The 26,140-nt window shown below is 41.2% G+C and overlaps 1 protein-coding gene across 5 annotated transcripts in view; it reads right to left on the bottom strand.

Moving 5' to 3' along the window:
* LOC110535651 (anion exchange protein 2) overlaps positions 1–26,140 on the bottom strand; it is a 105,468-nt gene that overhangs the window by 59,425 nt on the left and 19,903 nt on the right. For 3 of the 5 annotated variants that reach the window (XR_016484463.1, XM_021620778.3, XM_021620774.3), the window contains exon 2: positions 12,879–12,935. The gene's annotated coding sequence lies outside the window, so the exon portion shown is untranslated. Of the gene's footprint in view, positions 1–12,878; positions 13,116–22,405; positions 22,489–26,140 lie in introns of those variants that run through there. The other 2 variants (XM_090189979.1, XM_090189978.1) reach the window with 2 other exon arrangements.

The following is a 26,140-nucleotide window of genomic DNA, read 5'->3' as shown; positions in this document are numbered from 1 at the left end:
TTATAACGTTAGCTTTGGGCAACAGGGTTAAGCTAATTATTTTCAATAGGCAAACAAGTGGCTACCTAGCTAATGTTAGCTTTGGGCAACAGGGTTAAGCTAATTATTTCCAATAGGCAAACAAGTGGCTACCTAGCTAATGTTAGCTTTGGGCAACAGGGTTAAGCTAATTATTTTCAATAGGCAAACAACAAGTGTCTACCTAGCTAGTATTAGCTAGGTAGCCACTTGTTTGCCTATTGAAAATAATTAGCTTAACCCTGTTGCCCAAAGCTAACGTTATAAGTAGCCAGCTAGCTTCACCTGCCGAGGATTCCTAAATCATTAACAACAACAACAACAACAACAACTACAGTTTCTACTGGTCATTGTTTTCAGGCTGGTTGTATTGGTGCTAGCTAGGTACCAAGCTAAAGCTAGCTAGCTAGCTAGCTAGCTACCCCAGAAGTTGCGGTCTATCAAATAATGCTTTATTACTAACGTGGAATTGTAAACACATCGTTAGTGGCCGGTGTCTGCAGACTTTTTTGTACAGCTTTGACAGTGCTAGTGATCGTAGTGGTGGCGCCTGGCTTGCACGTGCAAATTCAGAACACACAACATTCTATAAATTAACTGTTATTTGACATGTCAAATTAAAAGTTAATTTAACGTGTCAAATAGTGTTTTCTGACATGCATCTTTTTTGACACGCAAAGACCCAAACAGCGTTCCATAGTATGTCGTGAAGCTAATAGCAGTGACGCTATTACTATGCAACTCCGGTAGGGCAACATCTGAAAAATAGCGCACTTGGTAGTGTGGGTAGTGTGTAGGTGCTCGACCAGTCGCTAAAGCTAACATCACCCACGACAGAGAACATTTGACTGTCAAGGGCAATGAATTCCATTATCGTGACGTTAATGGATTTCGCCGTTGAGTTGTCTCACTGAAATCTTCTTACTCTTTCAAATTACTGCTCGACTTGTTGACTGCTCGAGACACACAGCAGACATTGTGGGCTAGGTTAGGAATGCTGTGTTGCACGTGTAGGGAAAACATTTACGTGGCGTCATTACGTCATGTACCCATGTTATTCAGGTATGCACGTCAGCTTTGACATCGGTTTTCCACATCGGCTTCAAACTAGACATCGGGCCGATACCGATGTTGGCATTTTTAGCTAATATCATCCGATTCCGATAGGTTCACCGATATATTGTGCATCCCTTTAAAAAAAGTCATGCACGGTTTCTTGCCTTACTACACACAACCTGGGCATCATTCACAAGTGACAATATACAGTTGAAGTCGGAAGTTTACATACACCTTAGCCAAATACATTTAAACTCAGTATCACAATTCCTGACATTGAATCCTAGTAAAAACTCCCCATCTTAGGTCAGTATCACCACTTTATTTTAAGAACGTGAAATGTCAGAATAGTTGAGAGAATGATTTATTTCAGTTTATTTATTTCATCACATTCCCAGTGGGTCAGAAGTTTACATACACTCAATTAGTATTTGGTAGCACTGCCTGTAAATTGTTTAACATGGGTCAAATGTTTTGGGTAGCCTTCCACAAGCTTCCCACAATAAGTTGGGTGAATTTTGGCCCATTCCTCCTGATAGAGCTGGTGTAACGGAGTCAGTTTTGTTGGCCTCCTTGCTCACACACACTTGTTCAGTTCTGCTCACAAGTGTCTACATAGCCAGGGGCTAAAAAAATAACTTGGTTATATTTGTGGCGCTTGACCCGCTGCAAGTCCCCGCCTCTCCCATCTGGGTGATTGAAAGATGAACTGAGGTCCACACTCCAATGCAGTTGTTATTGGTTATGCAACTTAAAGTTGGTTGCCAACTGCCAAAGTCCAAATAAGACAAAGCCTGAAGGAGGGGAGATTGTGGATTAATTAGTAAACAGAGTTTGCTAGAAACAGATTAAAGGTTAGAGGACCTTGTGCATTTTAGATAAAATAACAACCCAATGATTATATCCCAGGACAAATTAGCTAGCATCAGCAAGCTAGCGAGCTACATTTCCATAAATGTTTAGCTTCATTGGGATAGGGGGCAGCATTTTCACTTTTGTTTGAAAAGCATTCCCAGAGTAAACTGCCTCCTACTCAGTCCCAGATGCTAATATATGCATATTATTAGTAGTATTGGATAGAAAACACTGAAGTTTCTAAAACTGTTTGAATGATGTCTGTGAGTATAACAGAACTCATATGGCAGGCAAAAACCTGAGAAAAATCCAAACAGTAAGTGGGAAATCTGAGGTTTGTAGTTTTTCAACTCAGCCCCTATTGAAGATACAGTGGGATATTGGTTATGTTGCACTTCCTAAGGCTTCAAACTAGATTGTTTGATGCTTCTACTATGAAGCAGCGCTGAATGAGAGGGGAATGAGTCAGAGGTCTGCCAGCAGCCATGAGCTCAGTCACAAGCATTCACATGAGAGGTAGCTCCCGTTCCATTGCTTTTCTACAGACAATGGAATTCTCCGGTTGGAACATTAATGATAAAAACATCCTAAAGATTGATTCTATACATCGTTTGATATGTTTCTATGACCAGTAATATAACTTTTTGGAGTTTTCGGCCGACCTTTCCGCTGGAAGTTGCACGTGAGTTTCGATTAGTTTACCAAACGCCCTAACAAAAGGAGGTATATGGACATAAATGATGAACTTTAGCGAACAAATCAAACATTTATTTTGGAACTGGGATTCTTGGGAGTGCATTCTGATGAAGATCATCAAAGGTAAGTGAATATTTATAATGCTATTTCTGACTAATGTTGACTGCGCAACATGGCGGATATTTATTTTGGTTGGTTTGGGCTCTGAGCTCCGTACTCAGATTATTGCATGGTATGCTTTTTCCGTAAAGTGTTTTTGAAATCTGACACACTGGTTGCATTAAGGAGAAGTTTATCTAAAGTTCCATGCATTACACTTGTATTTTCATCAACATTTATAATGAGTATTTCTGTAAATTGATGTGGCTCTCTGCAAAATCACTGCATGTTTTGGAACTACTGAACATAACACGCCAATGTAAAATTAGATTTTTGGATATAAATATGCACTTTATCGAACAAAACATACATGTATTGTGTAACATGAAGTCCAATGAGTGTCATCTGATGGAGATCAAAGGTTAGTGCTTTTTGAGACTCCTCTCTTTGGCTGGAAAAATGGCGTTTTGATATTTCAACCTGCGTGTCCTGATTGCGTCTGGTGTGAGCAAAATCAACATGCGTACGCGAGCGCTCTGGTCAGCATGTTAGGTGTAACATCAAAGTCTGGTACAATCATTGTGCTACATAATATGCATTTATGATGAGTTTTTGTACCCATTTCAAGATACTTGGTAGCAAAGATTAAACCACTGATTGCATGAGGGAATCAGGTGCTGGTGCATGCTGCATGACCTACTCTGAATAATGTTTCCTAATATATTCCTGTTCAAGAGAATACCAACAGAACGCTTGACACTTAATTCCTTTTTTAGTTCCAGATGGTCTACTCAATGGCTTCAGTTTAGAGAACTTGGCGTGAGTTAAACATTGCGTCTGTGCGTCTTTGTTGAAGGAGAGATGCAGTTTTTTCAAACAGCTAGAGCTGAAGAAACATATGCATCCCTAATGGCACCTCATTCCATTTATAGTGCACTACTTTTGACCAAGACCCATAGAGCTCTGGGAAAAAGTAGAGCATTATGAAGGGAATAGGGTGCAATTTCAGGACTCATCCCGGTTTACTTTGGGCCATTGAAGTGTCACCGTTTGAAATAATGTCTGTCTCGTCAAAAGCACCCTGGTTTCCGTGGCAATGGTGATCAAAGTCACGACACGCATTACTGAACCCGGGGCATAATCATATGAATGACCTTGTTTACAAGAGAGGCCCTAAAGAGGTAGCCTGGCTTTTAACTTATTACAATCAACTAGAGTGATTAGGCCTTGCCAAGTGGTGTTTGGAAATTGTGGGCTGGAGAGTGAATGTTTTGTCCACAAATGTTTATTCTCCAAATCATAAGTGGACTTCAATAGGGACAAGGAAAGACAATGACATCAGGCTGTGTATGTATCAAGCATCTCAGAGTAGGAGAGATTATTTCAGTTTTGCCTTTTAGATAACAATGAATAAGATTACATGAACATGGGACCTGATCCTAGATCAGCACTTCTACTCAGAAGCTTGATACATACAGATTCAGAAATATGAGAATAATTCCACATACCAGGTATCTTTAAGGTCAACAAGCCAATTGCATTGTGACTAGACAACTTCTCTTAATGACATGTCACACAGTTGTGGACATATTTAATCTCTCCCTATCCCAGTCTGCTGTCCCCATATGCTTTAAGATGAGCACCATTGTTCCTGTACCCAAGAATGCAAAGGTAACTGAACTAAATGACTATCGCCCCTTAGCACTCACTGCTGTCATCATGTAGTGCTTTGAGAGAATAGTCAAGGATCATATCACCTCCACCTTGACCATCACACTAGACCCACTTCAATTTGATTACCACCCCAATAGGTCCGCAGATGACGCAATCACCATCACACTGCCCTATCCCATCTGGACAGGAGGAATACCTATGTAAGAATGCTGTTCATTGAATGTTGAGCTATAGTCAACACCATTAGTACCCTCCAAACTCGAGGCCCTGGGTCTGAACCCCGCCCTGTGTAATTGGGTCTTGGACTTCCAGACGGGCCGCTCCCAGGTTGTGAAGGTAGGAACAACTTCTCCACTTCGCTCATCCTCAACACTGGGGCCCCACAAGGGTGTGTGCTCAGCCCCATCTTGTACTCACTGTCCACCAATGACTGCGTGGCCAAACAACTCCAACTCAATCAGTTGCAGACGACACAACAGTAGTAGGCTTGATTACCAACGACGAGACAGCCTACAGGGAGGAGGTGAGGCCTCGGAGTGTGGTGTCAGGAAATAACCTCTCAATCAACACCTACAGCACCCGATGTCACAGGAAGGCCAAAAAGATCAAGGACAACAACCACCCGAGCCACCGCCTGTTCACCCCGCTACCATCCAGAAGGTGGTCAGTACAGGTGCATCAAAGCTGGGATCGAGAGACGGAAAAACAGCTTCTATCTCTAGGCCATCAGTTTGTAAAATAGCAATCACTAGCACAGAGAGGCTGCTACCGATATAGACTAGAAGCCATTGGCCACTCTAAAAAAACGAACACAAGTGACTTTATTAAAGTTACTTTAAAAAGGTTTATATACCTTGCATTACTCATTTCACATACTGTATTCTATACAATCTATTGCATCTTAGCCTATGTTGTCCTAAATTGCTCATCCATATATTTATATATTGTTATTCCATTCCTTTACTTAGATTTTGGTGTATTAGGTATTTGTTGTTAAATTGTTAGATATTACTTGTTAGATATCGCTGCACTGTCAGATCTAGAAGCACAAGCATTTCACTACACTCGCAATAACATCTGCTAAAACAAGCCTGCTAAACACGTGTATGACAGGATGGCTGACATGTTACGTGCTCCTAACCAACTGTGATATTATGTTAGTTTGCAACTTATTTTGTACATAATGTTGCTGCTACTGTCTCTTATGACCGAAAATAACTTCTGGACATCAGAACAGCGATTACGCACCTCAAACTGGAAGCTTTTTCCCTTAACGAATCCAACATGAGGATATACTGCTTTCTCGGGAACAGGCCCAAATCTCCGTCATTTACGTGAAGAAAAGGCAGAGAAAAAGGGGGCCTAGGTCAGGCTGCCTTCTGAGAATTTGTAGGCGAGTGAGTAAACACCCACTGCTATCCATTCTCTTGGCCAACGTGCAATGGAAAATAAAATAGATGACCTATGATCAAGATTATCCTACCAACGGGACATTAAAAACTGTAATATCTTATGTTTCAACGAGTTGTGGCTGATCGACAAAAAGGATAATATAGAGCTGGCAGGATTTTTTTGCACTGGCAGGACAGAGAAGCTGTGTCTGGTTGACAAGGGGTGGGGGTGTGTGCATTTGTCAATAACAGCTGGTGCGCAATGTCTAATATTAAAGAAGTCTTGAGGTATTGCTCACCTGAGGCAGAGTACCTTATGATAAGCTGTAGACTGCACTACTTACCAAGAGAGTTCTCATCTATATTATTCCTAGCCGTGTATTTATCACCAGAAACCGATGCTGGCACTAAGACCGCACTCAACCAACTGTGTAAGGCTATTAGCAAACAAGAATATGCTTATCCAGAAGCGGCGCTCCTAGTAGCCAGGGACTTTAATGCAGGCAAACAAATCAATTCCGCCTAATTTCTACCAGCATGTCACATGTGTAACAAGAGGGGGGAAAAAAAAAAAAAAAAAAAAAAAAAAAAAAATGACCATAACTCTATTCTCCTGATTCTTGCTTACAAGCAAAATATAGCAGGAAGTACCAGTGATTCGCTCAATACGGAAGTGGTCAGATGACGAGGATGCTACGCTACAGGACTGTTTTGCTAGCACAGACTGGAAAATGTTCCAGGATTCATCCAATGGCATTGAGGAGTATACCACCTCAGTGCATTGACGACGTCGTCCCCACAGTGACCGTACGTACATATCCCAACCAGAAGCCGTGGATTACAGACAATATCTGCATCAAGCTAAAGGCTAGAGCTGCAGCTTTCAAGGAGCGGGACACTAATCCGGACGCTTATAAGAAATCCCGCCATGACCTCAGACGACCATCAAACAAGCAAAGTGTCAATACAGGATTAAGATTGAATCCTACTACACTGGCTCTGACGCTTGTCGGATGTGGCAGGGCATGAAAACTATTACGGAGTGCAAAAGAAAACCCAGACGCGAGCCTAACAGACGAGCTAAATGCCTTTTATGCTCACTTTGAGGCAAGCAACACTGAAGCATGCATGAGAGCACTAGCGGTTCTGGACGACTGTGATAACGCTCTCGGTAGCCAATGTAAGCAAGACCTTTAAACAGGTCAACATTCACAAAGCCGCGGGCCAGACGGATTACCAGAACTTGTACTTAAAGCATGCGCGGACCAACTGTCAAGTGTCTTTACTGAAATTTTCAACCTCCCTGACCGAGTCTGTAATACCTACATGTTTTAAGCAGATCATCATAGTCCCTGTGCCCAAGGAAGCGAAGGTAACATGCCTAAATGATTACCGCCCCATAGCACTCACTTCGGTATCCATGAAGTGCTTTGAAAGGTTGGTCATGGTCCACATCAACAGCATCCTCCCGGACACCCTAGACCCACTCCAATTTGCATACCTCCGCAACAGATCCACAGATGACGCAATGTCAACCGCACTCCACACTGCCCTTTCCCACCTGGACAAAAGGAACACCTATTTGAGAATTATGGTTCATTGACTACAGCGCAGCATTCAACACCATAGTGCCCACGAAGCTCATCACTAAGCTAAGGACCCTGGAACGAAACACCTCCCTCTGCAACTGGATCCTGGACTTCCTGAAGGGCCACCCCCAGGTGGTAAGGGTAGGCAACATCAGGTCTGCCACGCTGATCCTCAACACTCCTGCTTCACAACTCCATCATTAAGTTTGCTGACGACACAACAGTGGTAGGCCTGATCACTGACAATGACGAGACAGCGTCTAGGGAGGAGGTCAGAGACCTGGCAGTGCGGTGCCAGGATAACAACCTCTCCCTTAATGTGAGCAAGACAAAGGAGCTGATTGTGGATGACAGGAAAAGATGGGCTAAACAGGCACTCATTAACATCGACGGGGCTGTCGTGGAGCGGGTCGAGAGTTAAGTTCCTTGGTGTCCACATCAACAAATTATCATCATGGTCCAAACACACCAAGACAGTTGTGAAGAGGGCACGACAACACCTTTTCCCCCTCAGGAGACTGAAAAGACTTGGCATGGGTCCCCAGATCCTCAAAAAGTTATACAGCTGCACCAGAGAGCATCCTGACCTGTTGCATCACCGCCTGGTATGGCAACTGCTTGGCATCTGACCGTAAAGCAGTACAGAGGGTAGTGCGTATGACCCAGCACATCACTGGGGCCAAGCTTCCTGCCATCTAGGACCTAAATACTATGCAGTGTCAGAGGAAGGCCCCAAAAAAATGTTCTCTCTGCTACCGCACGGCAAGCAGTACCGGAGGGCCAAGTCTAGGACCAAAAGGATCCTGAACAGTTTCAACCCCCAAGCCATAAGACTGCTGAACAATTAATCAAATGGCCACAGGACTATTTACATTCACACTCCCCCCCCCCCATTTGTTTTGTACACTTCTGCTACTCGCAGTTTATCTATACATAGTCACTTCACCCCTACCTACATGTACAAATTACCTTAACTAAGCTTTACCCCTGCACATTGACGCAGTACCCCCTAGTATGAAGCCTTGTTATTGTTATTTTATTGTGTTAAACAAAAGTTAAATTATTTGGTAAATATTTTCTTAACTCTTTCTTGAACTGCACTGTTGGTTAAGGGCTTCGGCGCATGTGACAAATAGTATGATTTGAATAAAATTTGATACGAGGCGAACAACTAGGTCAAGCTGCCCCATAAAAAAAACCTTGATGTAGTTAAATATTACTTTCTTAGACTGCGTCCAAAAGGGCACCCTATTCCCTCTATAGTGCACTTAGTTGTGTGCTATGTAGGGAATAGGATGCCATTTGAGATGCACTCTTAATAAATCTAGACCCCTGCTGAGTAATAGTTATTTTTTCCCACTGTTGATCAAAGAACATGGAACACACAACCATGGGAAACGGCTTATGCACCCCGAGGCAGGAGACTAATAACCATTATGATAATATGATCATAGTAATAATATAAATATTACATAGCGAAGAACAGAAATTATAGCAATCACAATGAAAGGAAATCCATGTGGAGCCAAATTGGGGCACTGGAAAGGCCTATACTAGGCATTTCTTCAGGGATCTGATTTTCAGCCTGACAGTCTGAGGACAGACGCTGGGAGACGAGAAGCAAGTACAGGGAGTGAATATTTAATAAATAACAGACATGAAACAAAACACGGACAGGTGAGTCCAATGAAGCACGTAATAATGGTGACAGGTTTGCGTGATGTGGGGCAGCCTGGCACCCTCAAACGCCAGAGAGGGGGGTTGTGGGAGCAGGCATGACACAATCAGCCTACAAGAGATTTGAATAAGGGAAATGGATACCCTTAAGAGTGATACAGTAGATAGCAATTGATCCTGGCGGCGAGGTTGTTACCACAGTAACATAACCTTAAGAAATATGTTAAGTCTATTAAGTGGCAATAGAGGTGGATGAGGAGGAAACCCTTTACACAAGTGAGCAAGTGAGAAGATGTCTCCATTTCCTGCTTGAGGCTTGGTCATCTCGCTCGGTGGCCTTCGTTGCAGCCTTCTGCACTCTTTCCCTTGCGGAGCAGCACTGAGGGGAAAAAAATCTCTGTGAAGTCATCACCTTCTCTAATCTATGTTTAGTCAAGTCATCAAAATGTATGCATACATACAAGGACTGGGAGAAGCTGGTAAAAAAAAAAACAGGAAGGAGGTAAGTGGCAAAGACTGCTACAGTGTGAAGGCCTGTGATACGTCATAACAGCTGATTGGTTAGAAATTAATTTATTCAATTTGAGGGATTTTCCCCCACTTCTAAGGAACAAGACGACTCAAACATATAATAACAAGAAAAGCCTCCACCATAAAGGCCTGATTGGTGGAGTGCTGCAGATGGGAAACCTTCCAGAAGGACAACCATCTCCACAGAGGAACTCTGTGAGAGTGACCATCGGGTTCTTGGTCACCTCCCTGACCAAGGCCCTTCTCCCCCGATTGCTCAGTTTGGCCGGGCGGCCAGCCAGCTCTAGGAAGAGTCTTGGTGGTTCCAAACTTCTTCCATTTAAGAATGGAGGCCACTGTGTTTTTGGGGACCTTCAATGCTGCAGACATTTTTTGGTACCCTTCCCAGATCTGTGCCTTGTCACAATCCTGTCTCAGAGCTCTACGACAATTCACTCAACCCCATGGCTTGGTTTTGCTCTGACATGCACAGTCAACTGTGGGACCTTATAAGACAGGTCTGTGACCAATCAATAGAATGTACCACAGGTGGACTCCAATCAAGTTGTAGAAACATCCCAAGGATGATCAATAGACCTAAGATCAATTTCGAGTCTCATATTAAAGGGTCTGAATACTATTGTAAATAAGTTATTATTATTTATACAATTTGGAAAAATGTCAATATTGGGTATTTGTCATGATTGCTTTATAAAGGTAGTATGTGTAGACGGATTAAATAAAATACAAATCATCAATTTTAGAATAAGGCCGAAACGAAATGTGAAAAAAGTTAAGGGGTCTGAATACTTTCCAAACGCGCTGTACTTCAATCAAAAGACTGCATTTCAGGAAAAGCCGTTTCAATTAGAAATAAAACCTCCAGATAAAAATGCCATTCCAGAAATACACAATTATAATGTGGAAACCTCAATGACAAAATCAACAGCACACAGTGTGTTGTAAAATCTGTGAATTCAATGTAAATTTTTTTTTTTTTTTAAATGTATAAACTGCCTTGATTTTGTTGGACCCCAGGAAGAGTGGCTGCTGCTTTGGCAGCAGCTTATGGGGAACCATAATAAATAAATAAAGTATAGGTTACTTAAGATTTGATGTAGCCTATGCTCAAGCTTTATTAGCGTAGGCGACTCCTGTTTCAAGGACTGGGTTTATCTTTCTCGAAACAACTTGTTTTAAGATAGGGCTTTACAGGGTTAGCCTATAAGATGCCGGCTATCACTTCTGCTCAAGTTTGAGCTGTCCCTCAGATAAAACTGTGTGTAAATATTTGTATGAACATAACAAGACTCAACAAATGAGACAAACTGAACAAGTTCCACAGACATGTAACAGAAATGGAATATTGTGTCCCTAAACAAAGAGGGAGGGGGGTCAAAATCAAAAGTCAGTCAGTATCTGGTGTGGCCACCAGCTGCATTAAGTACTGCAGTGCATCTCCTCATGGACTGCACCATATTTGCCTGTTCTTGCTTTGAGATGTTACCCCACTCTTCCACCAAGGCACCTGCAAGTTCCCGGACATTTCTGGGAGGAATGGCCCTAGCCCTCACCCTCCGATCCCACAGGTCCCAGACGTGCTCAATGGGATTGAAATCCATGCTCTTCGCTGGCCATGGCTTTACACTGACATTCCGGTCTTGCAGGAAATCACACACAGAATGAGCAGTATGGCATTGTCATGCTGGAGGGTTGATTGCCTGCAATGGCAACAAGCTCAGTCCGATGATGCTGTGACACACCGCCCCAGACCATGACGGCCCCCCACCTCGATCCCGCTCCAGAGTACAGGCCTCGGTGTAAACGCTCATTCCTTCAACGATAAACGCAAATCCGACCATCACCCCATGTGAGACAAAACCGCGACTCGTCAGTGAAGAGCACTTTTTGCTAGTCCTGTCTGGTCCAGCGACAGCGAGTTTGTGCCCATAGGCAACATTGTTGCCGGTGATTTAAGTCAGGTCCTCACCAGACAACAGGCCTACAAGCTCTCAGTCCAGCCTCTCTCAGCCTCTTGTGGACAGTCTGAACAAATTCAGGTACGTTTATCCCCATTTAATTTGCTGCCATTTAAGAAACATTTGAACAGAATCGGCAGAATGAATACACCCCTGATCACGCTCAAACACAGACCACTTTCGTAAAAGTCACACTGTACAAACATGATCATTTTGCTCGTTGTATTACTCCTTCTTGCATCTATGGGCTCTCCTCCTCACCTTTTTCCTTTGTTTGTGGACTTCAGCTGTCTGTGATCAGGTAAGAATAACTTTCCAAGCCAAACCCTCATATCATAACCGCTACACACACATACCATTGTCACCATATTAACTAACGTCATAGTCAACATAGCTACTAGAACTAAGTGGTTAGTAAAACCGATACAATCATGCAGTACAGTGTACAGTCAGCAAGCAGTTTAAAACTAAAAAGTCGCTAGAAAGGCATAAGATCGGCTTTGGTCTTTGCGCAAGCTGTACAATCTACATCAGTCTCTCATTCACAAGCACTTGATAATGCCTCGAGTTTCACAACAGCATCCCCTTTGTGTGGCCATAATGCACAAAAAATAAATCCATGCCTTTTGAGGGCAGTGGACGTTGTGCCCTTCTCCCTGAGGGATGCACGCTCCATCACGTAGCCTGTGAGAAAGAACGGATCCCAAGTGAAGACAGCCACGTCGGGGACGCAACTGCGTGCATCCTTATCCAATTCCGAGGTGCATATTGAATATACGAGAACTGTCCACAATGACTTTGTCAATATTAGGAAAGTTTAAAAAAATATATAGTAAGCCTAGCCTATAGGAAACGGATTCTCTTTACACTACAGGCCATCACTCGGTTTTCTCACGCAATTGCATAGCCTATAGAAATGTTCCGCAACATGAGCTCATGGCCTCTCATGAAGTGTGATTCGATTTTCAAATATATTTGCATTGATATCAGAGTAATTAAAGGGACAATAGAGTGCTGAGTACGTGGCAGTCAGCAAGTTTGGTAGGCTACTAATGAGAATCAGCAGCAATCAGAGCTTGGAGAAGCCTAATTACCGGGACTAAACAGTCACATGGAATTTGACTGCCTTCATGACTCTTTTGCCCTCAGAACAGCCTCAATTCATCAGGGCATGGACTCAACAAGCTGGCCCATGTCGACCCAATTGTGTCAAGATGGTCAAATGAAAAAATCAAATGAAAACAGAGAAAATCGGACAAGTTAGGTATGAAGACGTCCAAGTCACCACTGAGGCTGTAGAGAGAAGGACAAATTAAATTAAATCTATACTGTACCTTTGTCTGCTTACTGCAGGGGAGCCACCGCTGACATCGTGATGCATCTGAATGCCGCTGTGAGGGGGGGGACCAGGAACCAGACAAAGTGAAAGAAAGAAAAAAGAGGAAGAGAAATAAAGTTGCAATTAGAGCACCATTACTGGTTGTGTTGTAGTTATCCCAGATGCTCTCTCTCACACTAGCAGGCACAGACTGACAACAGCAGCCTTCCTCATCAAGATAATGTTTCCTCCTGGAGCTGACAAGTAGCCATGTGACCGGAGTCAGTGACTCGACAATGAGTCAGAGACTTGACACACACACACCCCTATTAACACATTTTTAGGCACAATTGAATACCTTATAGGCCCTAAACTTAGAGGCAATTTGCAGTTCAAACAATAATAGTGGTTACCCAGGCGCTGTTTTGGTAAACAGGTGAGGGATGGGGCTGGAGAAATGACCATCTATGATATCAAAAATATAGTTTTAATCATGTTGAGGCTGTACAGTGTTTGGTTTACAATTGCATTGTTTACAAAGTAAAACAAGCTTACATGATTGGTTCTAATGGGATACGACAGTTGAACTAAGCCCATGAGGCATTTAAGTTATTTACTTATACCATTGGTTCTTGAAGTATATAAGTAAAAAATGTATGTGCATATAAACATTATACCAGTAACTGGAACTTCGCAAAAATAACAGAGAACACTTATTTCCTTGTAATAGAACAAGGCCAGAGTGATGGAGTCATTTAGCTAATCTTGTGTGAGGAAAACCTTCACCTTCCCAGCAGACTAATATACAGGATAATGTGACCCTGTATCAGGAAATACCTGATACATCAAATCTTATTCGTCACATTCGGTAAATACAACTGGTGTAGACTACAGTGAAATGCTTGCTTAAAAGTAACATGTGTAATAAGATCAAATACAAGAATGTCGCCATACATACATACATACATACATACCAGATCTTTAAAAAAAAATTAAACTAGGCAAGTCAGTTAAGAACAAATTCTTGTTTTCAATGACGGCCTAGGAACAGTGGGTTAACTGCCAGCCCAACACTCTAACCACTAGGCTATGAGGTACAAGATATGAGGTACAGTGCCTTGCGAAAGTATTCGGCCCCCTTGAACTTTGCGACCTTTTGCCACATTTCAGGCTTCAAACATAAAGATATAAAACTGTATTTTTTTTGTGAAGAATCAACAAGTGGGACACAATCATGAAGTGGAACGACATTTATTGGATATTTCAAACTTTTTAACAAATCAAAAACTGAAAAATTGGGCGTGCAAAATTATTCAGCCCCCTTAAGTTAATACTTTGTAGCGCCACCTTTTGCTGCGATTACAGCTGTAAGCCGCTTGGGGTATGTCTCTATCAGTTTTGCACATCGAGAGACTGACATTTTTTCCCATTCCTCCTTGCAAAACAGCTCAAGCTCAGTGAGGTTGGATGGAGAGCATTTGTGAACAGCAGTTTTCAGTTCTTTCCACAGATTCTCGATTGGATTCAGGTCTGGACTTTGACTTGGCCATTCTAACACCTGGATATGTTTATTTTTGAACCATTCCATTGTAGATTTTGCTTTATGTTTTGGATCATTGTCTTGTTGGAAGACAAATCTCCGTCCCAGTCTCAGGTCTTTTGCAGACTCCATCAGGTTTTCTTCCAGAATGGTCCTGTATTTGGCTCCATCCATCTTCCCATCAATTTTAACCATCTTCCCTGTCCCTGCTGAAGAAAAGCAGGCCCAAACCATGATGCTGCCACCACCATGTTTGACAGTGGGGATGGTGTGTTCAGCTGTGTTGCTTTTACGCCAAACATAACGTTTTGCATTGTTGCCAAAAAGTTCAATTTTGGTTTCATCTGACCAGAGCACCTTCTTCCACATGTTTGGTGTGTCTCCCAGGTGGCTTGTGGCAAACTTTAAACAACACTTTTATGGATATCTTTAAGAAATGGCTTTCTTGCCACTCTTCCATAAAGGCCAGATTTGTGCAATATACAACTGATTGTTGTCCTATGGACAGAGTCTCCCACCTCAGCTGTAGATCTCTGCAGTTCATTCAGAGTGATCATGGGCCTCTTGGCTGCATCTCTGATCAGTCTTCTCCTTGTATGAGCTGAAGGTTTAGAGGGACGGCCAGGTCTTGGTAGAATTGCAGTGGTCTGATACTCCTTCCATTTCAATATTATCGCTTGCACAGTGCTCCTTGGGATGTTTAAAGCTTGGGAAATCTTTTTGTATCCAAATCCGGCTTTAAACTTCTTCACAACAGTATCTCGGACCTGCCTGGTGTGTTCCTTGTTCTTCATGATGCTCTCTGCGCTTTTAACGGACCTCTGAGACTATCACAGTGCAGGTGCATTTATACGGAGACTTGATTACACACAGGTGGATTGTATTTATCATCATTAGTCATTTAGGTCAACATTGGATCATTCAGAGATCCTCACTGAACTTCTGGAGAGAGTTTGCTGCACTGAAAGTAAAGGGGCTGAATAATTTTGCACGCCCAATTTTTCAGTTTTTGATTTGTTAAAGAAGTTGGAAATATCCAATAAATGTCGTTCCACTTCATGATTGTGTCCCACTTGTTGTTGATTCTTCACAAAAAAATACAATTTTATATCTTTATGTTTGAAGCCTGAAATGTGGCAAAAGGTCGCAAAGTTCAAGGGGGCCGAATACTTTCGCAAGGCACTGTAGATACAGTGCCTTCAGAAAGTATTCACAACACAATACCTCAATGTCAAAGTGGAATTATGTAAAAAAACAAACAAAAAAGTTTACACATTAATTTGAAAAGCTGAAATGTCTTGAGTCAATAAGTATTCAACCTCTTTGTTAGGGCAAGCTTAAAATTCAGGAGTAAAAATGTGCTTAAAAAGTCCCATAATAAGCTGCACAAATACTGTCCTAGATAATTTTGTACAGGGATGAGGTAGTCATTAAATTATCTGTAATAATCCCTCACTTGAGGGGTGAATTTCAAACAGATTCAACCAAAGACCAGGGAGGTTTTCCAATGCCTCGCAAAGGGCGAGTATACTAAGGGCAAAGGGCACAATACTAACCTAATTGACAGCGTGAAAAGAAGCCTGTACATAATAGAAAATATTCCAAAACCTGCATCCTGTTTGCAACAAGGCACTAATGAAATAATGCAGCAAAGCAATTCACTTTTTGTCCTGAATACAAAGTGTTTTGTGTTGGTTATTTAGCATCACTCTCCATATGGTCAAGCAGAATGGTAGCTGCACCATGTTATGGGTATGCTTGCAATCGTTAAGTACTTGGGAGTTTCAGTAAAAATAATTGGTTTATGGAATGGAGCTAAGCACAGGCAAAATCCTAGAGGAAAACCTGGTTCAGTCTGCATTCCACCAGACACTGGGAGATGAATTCACCTTTCAGCAGGCCAATAACCTATAACACAAGGCAAAATCTACACTGGAGATGTTTATCAAGAACACCGTGAATAGTCCAGAGTGGTCGAGTGACAGTTTTGCCTTAAATCTACTTGAAAGTCTACGGCAAGACCGGAAAATGGTTGTCTAGCAATGATCAACAACCAATTTCACAGAGTTTGAATTATTTTTTAAATAATAAAATGCGCAAATGTTGCATAATCCAGGTGTGGAAAGCTCTTAGAGACAAACAAAGACTCACAGCTGTAGTCGCTGCCAAAGTTGCTTCTACAAAGAATTGACTCAGGGGTGTGAATACTTACAGTACCAGTCAAAAGTTTGGACACACCTACTCATTCCAGAGATTTTATTTTTACTATTTTCTACATTGTATAATAATAGTTTTGATGTCTTCACTATGAAAGAACACATGGAATCATGTAGTAACCAACAAAAAAAAAAGTGTTAAACGAATTAAAATGTATTTTATATTTGAGATTCTTCAAAGTAGCCACACTTTGCCTTGACAGCTTCGCACACGCTTGGCATTCTCTCAACCAGCTTCATGAGGTAGTCAGTCACCTGGAAGGCATTTTAATTAACAGGTGTGCCTTGTTAAGTTAATTTGTGGAAGTTCTTTCCTTAATGCGTTTGAGCCAATCAGTTGTGTTGTGACAAGGTAGGGGTGGTATACAGAAAATAGCCCTATTTGGTAAAATACCAAATCCATATTATGGCAAGAACAGCTTAAATAAGCAAAGAGAAATGATAGTCCATCATTACTTTAAAGACATGAAAGTCAGTCTATCTGGAATTGCCCACACACGACAACTGCAATGAGTCGTTTTCACATCCTCAAAGGATATTGGGCAATGATATCCTGGCAGATCAAATTGCTTCATTTTAGATTAGATGATAGCAGCTAATATCGGGGAGGAAATTCTACATTTTAGAAATGGGGTTATAGAGAAGTAGCTTTTTCTATATGCCATGGATGTCATTTTGGTATAACTTATTGCTTATGAGATGCGGAAATAACTGCTATCAGGTTACATTGTAGCCCAGAGGCATTACCTCCATGAAGAGAAACAGAACTATCAATCCGCTTAAACTTCAAACAATTCCACATAAAATCAGCTAAGGGAGTGGATTATACAAGTTTTGAACAATGTGTAGCAATTTGAATCTGAACACTTATCCACTTGGCAGTCGGTCAAACAACAAGCATTCCACATTAGCTTATATGAGATTTAGTGCTAAAGAAATGCCTGTGACCATGGGTAACAAAGCCCTATGTTAACATGCGCACCTGTGTGTGTGTGTATATTGGTGTCCATGCATGATTGTTTGTCTGTAAATTATGATGTGCTCACAGGGAGTCTGTCAAATGACAGTCTTGGGGAAAGAAACGCAAAGCAAAAGCCACCAAAAGCTAAAACTAGAGGCCATTTTAAAGACTGGGATTTTCCTCTGTTCCGATGGATCTCTGGAAAAATCATTTATCCATTGGGACTGTCGTCAGTCCTATAAAAAGCGGTGTGAGCTTCTTTGGATCGTGGCGGACGATGAGCATCTGAGCATTGGAAGCGGTTTTACCTTGGTCACCAGATAGTATCCTAATGCTCAGATTATTTCCAATTGAAACTTTCTTACTCTGCAACACAGCCAACTTCACTCTTCCTCAGTTCCAAAAGAAAAACAGCATACATACTGTATTTGCTAGCGGAAATAGTCGTTGTGGTGGTGTTTGCTTGACACGATACTAATGAGTATCGTGATACTGGTACCACCTCGGGCCCTAGCAAAAACATGAACATCAAACCAACAATATCAATAAACTAGTCTAAATAACAGATTAAAAGTCCTTACTGAAGCAGATTCACTCCTGCTTCCCGTCATTTCAATTACTGTTAATTAACCATTTCTTTGATGTGAGCTTGGGGTTATTGTTTTGCTGGAAGATCCACTTGCGGGCAAGTTTCAGCCCTCTGGCAGAAGCAACCAGGTTTTTGGCTAAAATGTCATTGAACCTGGTAAAGTTCATGATGCCGTCAAGTTATTTAATAAGGGCCGCAGGACCAGTAGAAGCAAAACAGCCACATAACATCAAAGATCCACCACCATATTTTACAGTAGGTATGAAGTTATATTCTGCTTATGCATCCTTATTTTGATGCCAAACCCACCACTGGTATATGGCCAAAGACCTTTATATTCATATAATCTCACCGGAGCACAGGTTCCAATCCAAGTAACCAAGTAACCAAGGTTCCAATCCAAGTAAATGCAGTTTTGCAAACTCCAGGCATTTACATTTGTTGGTTGCTCTAGGGATGTAACGATTCACTGATACGCATTGATTGGTCCCAATTCAAATGTTTAAGATGCATTGGTCCATGGACCCCAAACCGATACAATTGTAGCATGCATCGTTCAGAAAAATCAATTGAAGCGGTACAAATCTCAGATTCACACATATATTACCGTCTGCCTTCCAAAAATAGCTCATATTTTCTGACAACTGATAAGCGCTGACCAAAGCAAGGTAGGCGACCTGTTCCTGATCTTGCACATTTGCGGACAGCTTCTGCATTAAAATGCTAAAATTGAACATGGTTGGTTAGCTCCCAGCACTGTGGGATTGTTGGCACTATTCATTGTTCTTTAACTAGCTAATGTTAGCTGGCTGACTCGTTAGCTAACGTTGTGAACTTGCACTTTGTTTACCTAGCTAGGTAACGTAAACTCTCCCCATTCCGTACAAATGTGTGCAACCGCAACATTCAAACGAGTCTACAAAGAAAACTAATGGGACTTTAGCGACTGTGGACTTCAAAATCAGGGGTGTGAACTAGGTTTCTATTCAAGCGTTGATCGACATGGTAATGGCTCTATAGTATTGGAGAAAAGTTGAGACATGTCATGTCGTAATGTACAGCACGCATAAAGCAACTATTTCTGTTTTACAATCTCTCCATCAGGACTATATAGCTAGGTGTCATCTAAAATAATCCTAATTTATAAAACAGTTCTTATTTGATTAATGGTGGTCGGACCCATCTATGTGAAGCTAGCCACAATAAGGATTAGCCACAATAGTGGACTTTGCGGTTAGCCTTCAAAATAAGTGTCATCAACAGTGACGCAAATTATTACAAATAGTAGAATTATGCCATAATTGAATAGCTCATGCTAAACGAGGTTGGAATGTTATATAAAATCTACAAAAGACAATGACAAATCTGTTGACATCACACTGGATGTATTATACATTAGAATTGCATTGGGGGCATACTTATTAAACTGTACAGCCTTACCTATGTATTGTGGCTCAATACACCCTGTGTATTGAACACTATTCCCGAGGAAAAACAAAACTGCGTGGGATGTTGGAGTCTCATAACTCTGAGGAGGACGTTGGGGAAAAAATATGATACCCCATTTCATTGATCCCCAATCCTTCGGTAAAGCTGTAGTGCAATAGGACTGTCAATACACACATTAGGCTGACTGAGGTGATTTCACACAGTCACAGTCCCGCGATAAGAGCTACAGTGCTAATATTTGCGTATCATAACTCAGAGGAGGACGTTGGGGAAAAAATATATTGGGTATGGAGTAGACTGATACCCCATTTCATTGATCCCCAATCCTTCGGTAAAGCTGTACAGTGCAATATGAATGTCAACACACACATTAGGCTAGGATAAGAGCTACGACGCTAATATTTGCGTAAACTCTTCACAGTTGTGTTTTGTGGGTGTCACCGAGTAGACTGATACCCCATTTCATTGCTTCACATTCCAACCTTGTTTAACATGATCTAGTCTAAATATGGCATGATTCCACCAATTGTAACCTTCTGCATCACTTTCAAAGAGGTACTTTTATTTTGAAGGCAAACCGCAAGTGCCTCTGATCTTTTTTTTTTTTAACCTTTATTTAACTAGGCAAGTCAGTTAACCTCTCTAGGGTATGTGGGACGCTAGTGTCCCACCTGGCCAACATCCAGTGAGATTGCAGAGCGCCAAATTCAAATACAGAAATACGCATTATAAAAATTCAGAAAAATATACAACTATTAACCTTTCTCGGGCAGGCGTTCCGCTGAAAAGGCAGTGCGCAAAATTCAAAAATATTTTTTTGAAATATGTAACTTTCACACCTTAACAAGTCCAATACAGCAAATGAAAGATTAACAATGTTTATCTACCCATCGTGTCCGATTCAAAAATACTTTGCAGCGAAAGCACAACATACAGTGGGGCAAAAAAGTATTTAGTCAGCCACCAATTGTGCAAGTTCTCCCACTTAAAAAGATGAGGCCTGTAATTTATCATCATAGGTACACTTCAACTATGACAGACAAAATGAGAAAAAAAATCCAGAAAAATCACATTGTAGGATTTTTTATTAATATATTTGCAAATTATGGTGGAAAATAAGTACCCAAACGGCGTTCCATACTTAGCTCCGGTGTCTACATAGTACAGTCAGTGGCAAGAATGTATGTGAACCCTTTGGAATTGCCTAGATTTCTGCATAAATTGGTCATCAAATTTGATCTGATCTTCATCTAAGTCACAACAATAGACAAACATAGCGTGCTTAAACTAATAACACACTATTGTATTTTTCTTGTCTATATTGAATACATTTTAAACATTCAGTGTTGGTTGGAAAAAGTAATGTGAACCCCTTAGCTAATGACTTCTCCAAAAGCTAATTGGAGTCAGTCAGTTAACCTAGAGTCCAATCAATGAGATAAGATTGGAGATTTTGGTTTTTGGGCAACTTCCCTGCCCTATTAAAAAAAATGTTTTGGAGTTTACTATTCACAACAAGCATTGCCTGATGTGGACTATGCCTCGAACAAAAGATCTCAGAAGACCTGAGATTAAGAATTGTTGACTTGCATAAAGCTAGAAAGGGTTACAAAAGTATCTCTAAAGCCTTGATGTTCATCAGTCCACAGTAAGACAAATTGTCTATAAATGGAGAAAGTTCAGCACTGTTGCTACTCTCTAAGAGTGGCCGTCCTGCAAAGACGACTGCAAGAGCACAGCGCAGAATGCACAATGAGGTTAAGAAGAATCCTAGAGTCAGCTAAAGACGTACAGAAATCTCTAGAACATGCTAAGATCTCCGTTGACGAGTCTACGATGCGTAAAACACTAAACAAGGATGGTGATCGGAGGACACCACGGAAGACGCCACTGCTGTCCAAAAAAAACATTGCTGCACGTCTTAAGTTTGCAAAAGTGCACCTGGATGTTTTTTTTTTTTTTTTTTTTTCCCCCTTTATTTAACTAGGCAAGTCAGTTAAGAACAAATTCTTATTTTCAATGACGGCCTAGGAACAGTGGGTTAACTGCCTGTTCAGGGGCAGAACGACAGATTTGTACCTTGTCAGCTCGGGGGTTTGAACTTGCAACCTTGTTGTCAGCTCGGAGGTCCGTGGGGCGATGCACAATTGGCCTAGCGTTGTCCGGGTTAGGGAGGGCTTGGCAGGTAGGGATATCCTTGTTGCGCACCAGCGACTCCTGTGGTGGCCGGGCGCAGTGCGCACTAACCAAGGTTGCCAGGTGCTTCCTCTGACACATTGGTGCGGCTTGCTTCCGGGTTGGATGCTCGCTGTGTTAAGAAGCAGTGCGGCATGGTTGGGTTGTGTATCGGAGGACGCATGACTTTCAACCTTTGTCTCTCTCGAGTCCGTACGGGAGTGATGAGACAAGATAGTAGCTACTAAACAATTGGATACCACATTGTGGAGAGAAAAAAAAAGACTCCGGTTACAACAAATGTTTTATTCAATTAGTTACTTATTCAATTAGTTGCTTATGTTTTTTTGTGTTTTGTGGGTGTTATTTTAGCAGCAAGTGTTTTTGGGGGCTGTTCAAAATCTGAGTGGCTTGTAGATTTTTAAATGGCTTGTAGATTTCTAAATCTACTAGTGGCTGGTGAAACAAAGTTCATTTTATGCACTGATTACATTAGTTTAATTTGACTACAATTATTTCAATTGAAGTCATCTCATCTCTAAGACTTAATATTTATGACTGAATAACAACTGAATAACAATCACTTAGATCATGTATTTTCATGTAGAGATACCTCGAAGCAACTGCTCTCCATCCCTCTCAGTCGAGCAGTCTTCGGTCTCTTCTCTCCCTCTGTCTGCCCCACACTAACCTAACCTAGTAGGTGTAAAAGAAACACAGACCGAACAAATAGGCACGCAATGGACAATGGTTATTGTAGTTAATTACCCCATTTTCTGTTTTAAACTACATAGAATATTGGCCTGTTGGAAACTTCATCGCACAGTTTGTGCTTGATCTGATTCAACTCTAGAGAAATTGAGCGCACAGGAAAAAATGGAATACAAGTAGTTGAATCGACATTGGTCAATTAGTTGTTTAAAAGCAAATTACACTATTAGTTTGTCTGCAAACAGCTAGTTTGTCTTTTCTAAGGAAGTTGTGGCTAAAATACATTGTTAGCTACTAATGCTAAAATCACTAGGTAGCTGTAAAATCAGAACCAGCACAAATGTAGCTAGCTAAAATACAGCCTGATACCAGTGCAGGTGTAAGCCTAGATCAGTTTGTTTGTGCAATGGTATCTTCTAAATCAGAGAGGAAAAAGCAAAACATGAATATGCTAGCTAGCTAGAATATGCTAGCTAGCTAAATATAACATCATATACGGGGTTTATGACGGTCATAAATACCTCTTCCCCCCTTTTCTCTACCCGACTGAGGTAACATTTGCAAAACCCTTGGTTAACATAGAGATTCTGGGAACATCAGTAGGTGGGGGGGAAATGAACTATATTCTGGTAATCCGAACAATTGAACATATGCGGTGGTACTTAATGAATATGATGTCAGTTCGGTTGTCATCTGAGACATTCTCATCAATGACAAAATGACAAACTCTACAGTGGAAAGTCTACACATCAGAGTTATCGGATTCAAATGGAATTGTTGTTCAATTTAAATGTATGAATATTAAATTATTTGTGATTTTAGCTTCAAAAATGTGAGATGTGGGATTTCATAAGATAGGGCTGCTCACTCATTGGCCCGCCCACGTGAAGAGAGGTTGTAAACTATGAAACACACCCCTTTTCTACCTTCCTATATAAAGCCTTGACGACAATAGAACTTCCTGTTCAGTGGATATAGGACGACGGTCCTATGTCAGAATGGTTCAGATAATAACTACAGAACGAAGCCAACGTCAGCGTGAGCTTTGGTTGCGAATGGTATGAACTTTGAACTCTTATTCACTACAGAAGTGATACCTCCTAGCCGTTGAGTTAGCAACCGCAGCTGCAAACGCAGGTTAGGAAGGAACAGACAGAGTAACCCGTCTACCACACAACGACGTTACTACAACGTATCCAATTGACCACAAGAGACATTCTTCAAAGGACTTGGTTGGGCAACACGGCCTTCCATCTACCACCAACCTACCGAAGCGCAGCTCAGAGTAAATATTTATTGCATTTTTCTTTTCCAAATGGGCGGTAATTTAGAATGCATAAGATACTGTATTTACGATAGCACAGCTTCGCCTTTGTTCCTCAGTCTTCCCGCTCCTTCACTCAACCCAGCCCCTTTTCTTTTGTGTAACAAGCTGTCATATCTGTTCCGCCCGCTAGGGAAGTTTGCCTTTATGACATCATTTGTAATCAAGTTATGATTTAATTATGTGTAATTAGTTAGTGTTAATGTAATTTAATTATGCCTATGTGCTTTCATCAATTGAAAACCCTTAATCTATTTTATGAGAATTTCTAAGATTCTTGTTTGCATAAAATAGACGCAGACCAGTCTTTCAATAATAGGTAACAGAATTTATTCTCGGAGCGCGCTCCCACTTAATCACGAGCAACTGTTTATATACAGATCATGACGTCATTTCATTGCTTTAACAGAATCCCCTCTCGACCGGGACAAAGTGAGGTGAAAAGTTCATTCTAACTTACTAACACACTCCCAGATAACTTTTGACCCCTCAACATTATCGATCACCACTGAGCTGACAGTTCTAATTAACAGAAAACTTGATACGATTGATATGGACTGCTATTGATGTAAAATATTACTAGGTCTTTAAGAGTTTATTCGGAAGACAGCTCTATAAATATTAATTTGTGGTGCCCAACTCTAGTTAATTACATTTACATGATTAGCTCAATCAGGTAATAGTAATTACGGAGAAATTATTTCATAGAATAGCATGTCATATCACTTAATCCGGCAGAGCCCAAGACACGACAAGGCCTACATGGTTTAGGTACTAGTAATCGTTGTACACGAACGATCATGTTCTCTTCTGGCCATTACACACATCAGCAATGGCCACTATGAAGCCTAATCTCTCAGATCATGAACAATTTGCATTTGTATGGTTCAAGCTCTGGTCAGTGCTACAGCAGCTGTTGCATACCAATGTTTAGTCCTGAATACAGACCATACCGCTATACAAATGTCAGTGTGGATGACTCCTTGCTATGTTATTCAGTATATCCACTTAACCCTAGCGTAGTGCAGTGTTGTCATACCACAGGCACTGCCCCCTCAGATTTGTCTTGTTTTTACATTTTTCAGATGTTTAATTAATTACTAAACAATTAAGCCCATGTTTTATCATAATTACTTACAAACAACAACAAAAATCCATCATCGGTATTTTGCTGAGGGGGCACACTGACTGGTTCCTTCCAAGGTGCATAGAGCATAAGAGATGCCTAGGCAGGATGCTAGATACTCTAGTGGATGCAGTATCATCAGGGGAGGAGAGTGACACACTGCGGTTGATTTGATTTTAGCTGCCAGTGACAGGCAATAGGTATGTTTGTAAATGAATCTGATCAAGCTATGTAGCCTATTGATTCCTTCTTGATGAATAAATCAAACAAATGTTTTTTTCCTCCGTAATACTAGCCACCTAGCAATTTTATGAAGTTGGCTTTAGCTAACCAGCTAGATTGGGAACCCATCTTACAACCTCATAAAACTAGATACAAAGCCATTTCAAGCTATCAATCAAGTTAGAGTAGCTTGTCTTATCGATCTTGGCATTGCCAAACTTTAGAAAGCAAGCAATTACTAAATGTACTGAATAAGACAACATTCCTTTCAATATTTCACCCGCACAGATGCAGAGAAGCATATTTAGTTTCTTAAAAACTTTTTTTTAAAGAACCACCAGTCAGGAGGAAACAGACACCTCAAGGGTTTGCTTAGATATGCAGAAAAGTACTTGCTTTAAAATGACAATTTAACAATTAAATGCTTAGATAACCTACGGAGAAGAATATATATATTTATTTTTTTTACATAGTATTGGGAGTACACCGATTATTAATTTTCAACACCGATACAGATTGAGGACCCCCAAAAAAATCCGATATATATATATATATATAAAAATCGGCCGATTTAATGAGTGTATATATATTGTGGCAAAGAAGGGGGTCGAGTGATAAATGGCAGATATGTGAGAGCAGAACTAATAAACGGGCTCTGCCCGATCACTAAAATGGCCACCCGTCAGAACTACAGATCACAAAATGGCCGACCGCAAAAACTACAAGTCCCAGAAGCAAGGGGAACCCTCAGTAGGTGGAGCCGACACACAGATAAAGGGTCAAGAAAAACCAGGAAGAGAGAGAGAGTGCTGGAAGGATCTATGAACAATAGAGAAAGAGACAATAGAGATTGGCTGGATTTACCGTGTATGAGCTGGATTGTTTTGGACTTACCTGTTGGCGTTTGGACCTGGACCTACCGAGAACCCGATTCGTGTACCGAACCCTGCTATCCTTGACCTCGC

Source organism: Oncorhynchus mykiss, chromosome 11 (genome assembly GCF_057628025.1).
Source record: "Oncorhynchus mykiss isolate SJ-2025 chromosome 11, ASM5762802v1, whole genome shotgun sequence".
Lineage (NCBI taxonomy): Eukaryota > Metazoa > Chordata > Actinopteri > Salmoniformes > Salmonidae > Oncorhynchus > Oncorhynchus mykiss.
This window is presented reverse-complemented; position numbering and strand designations above follow the sequence as displayed.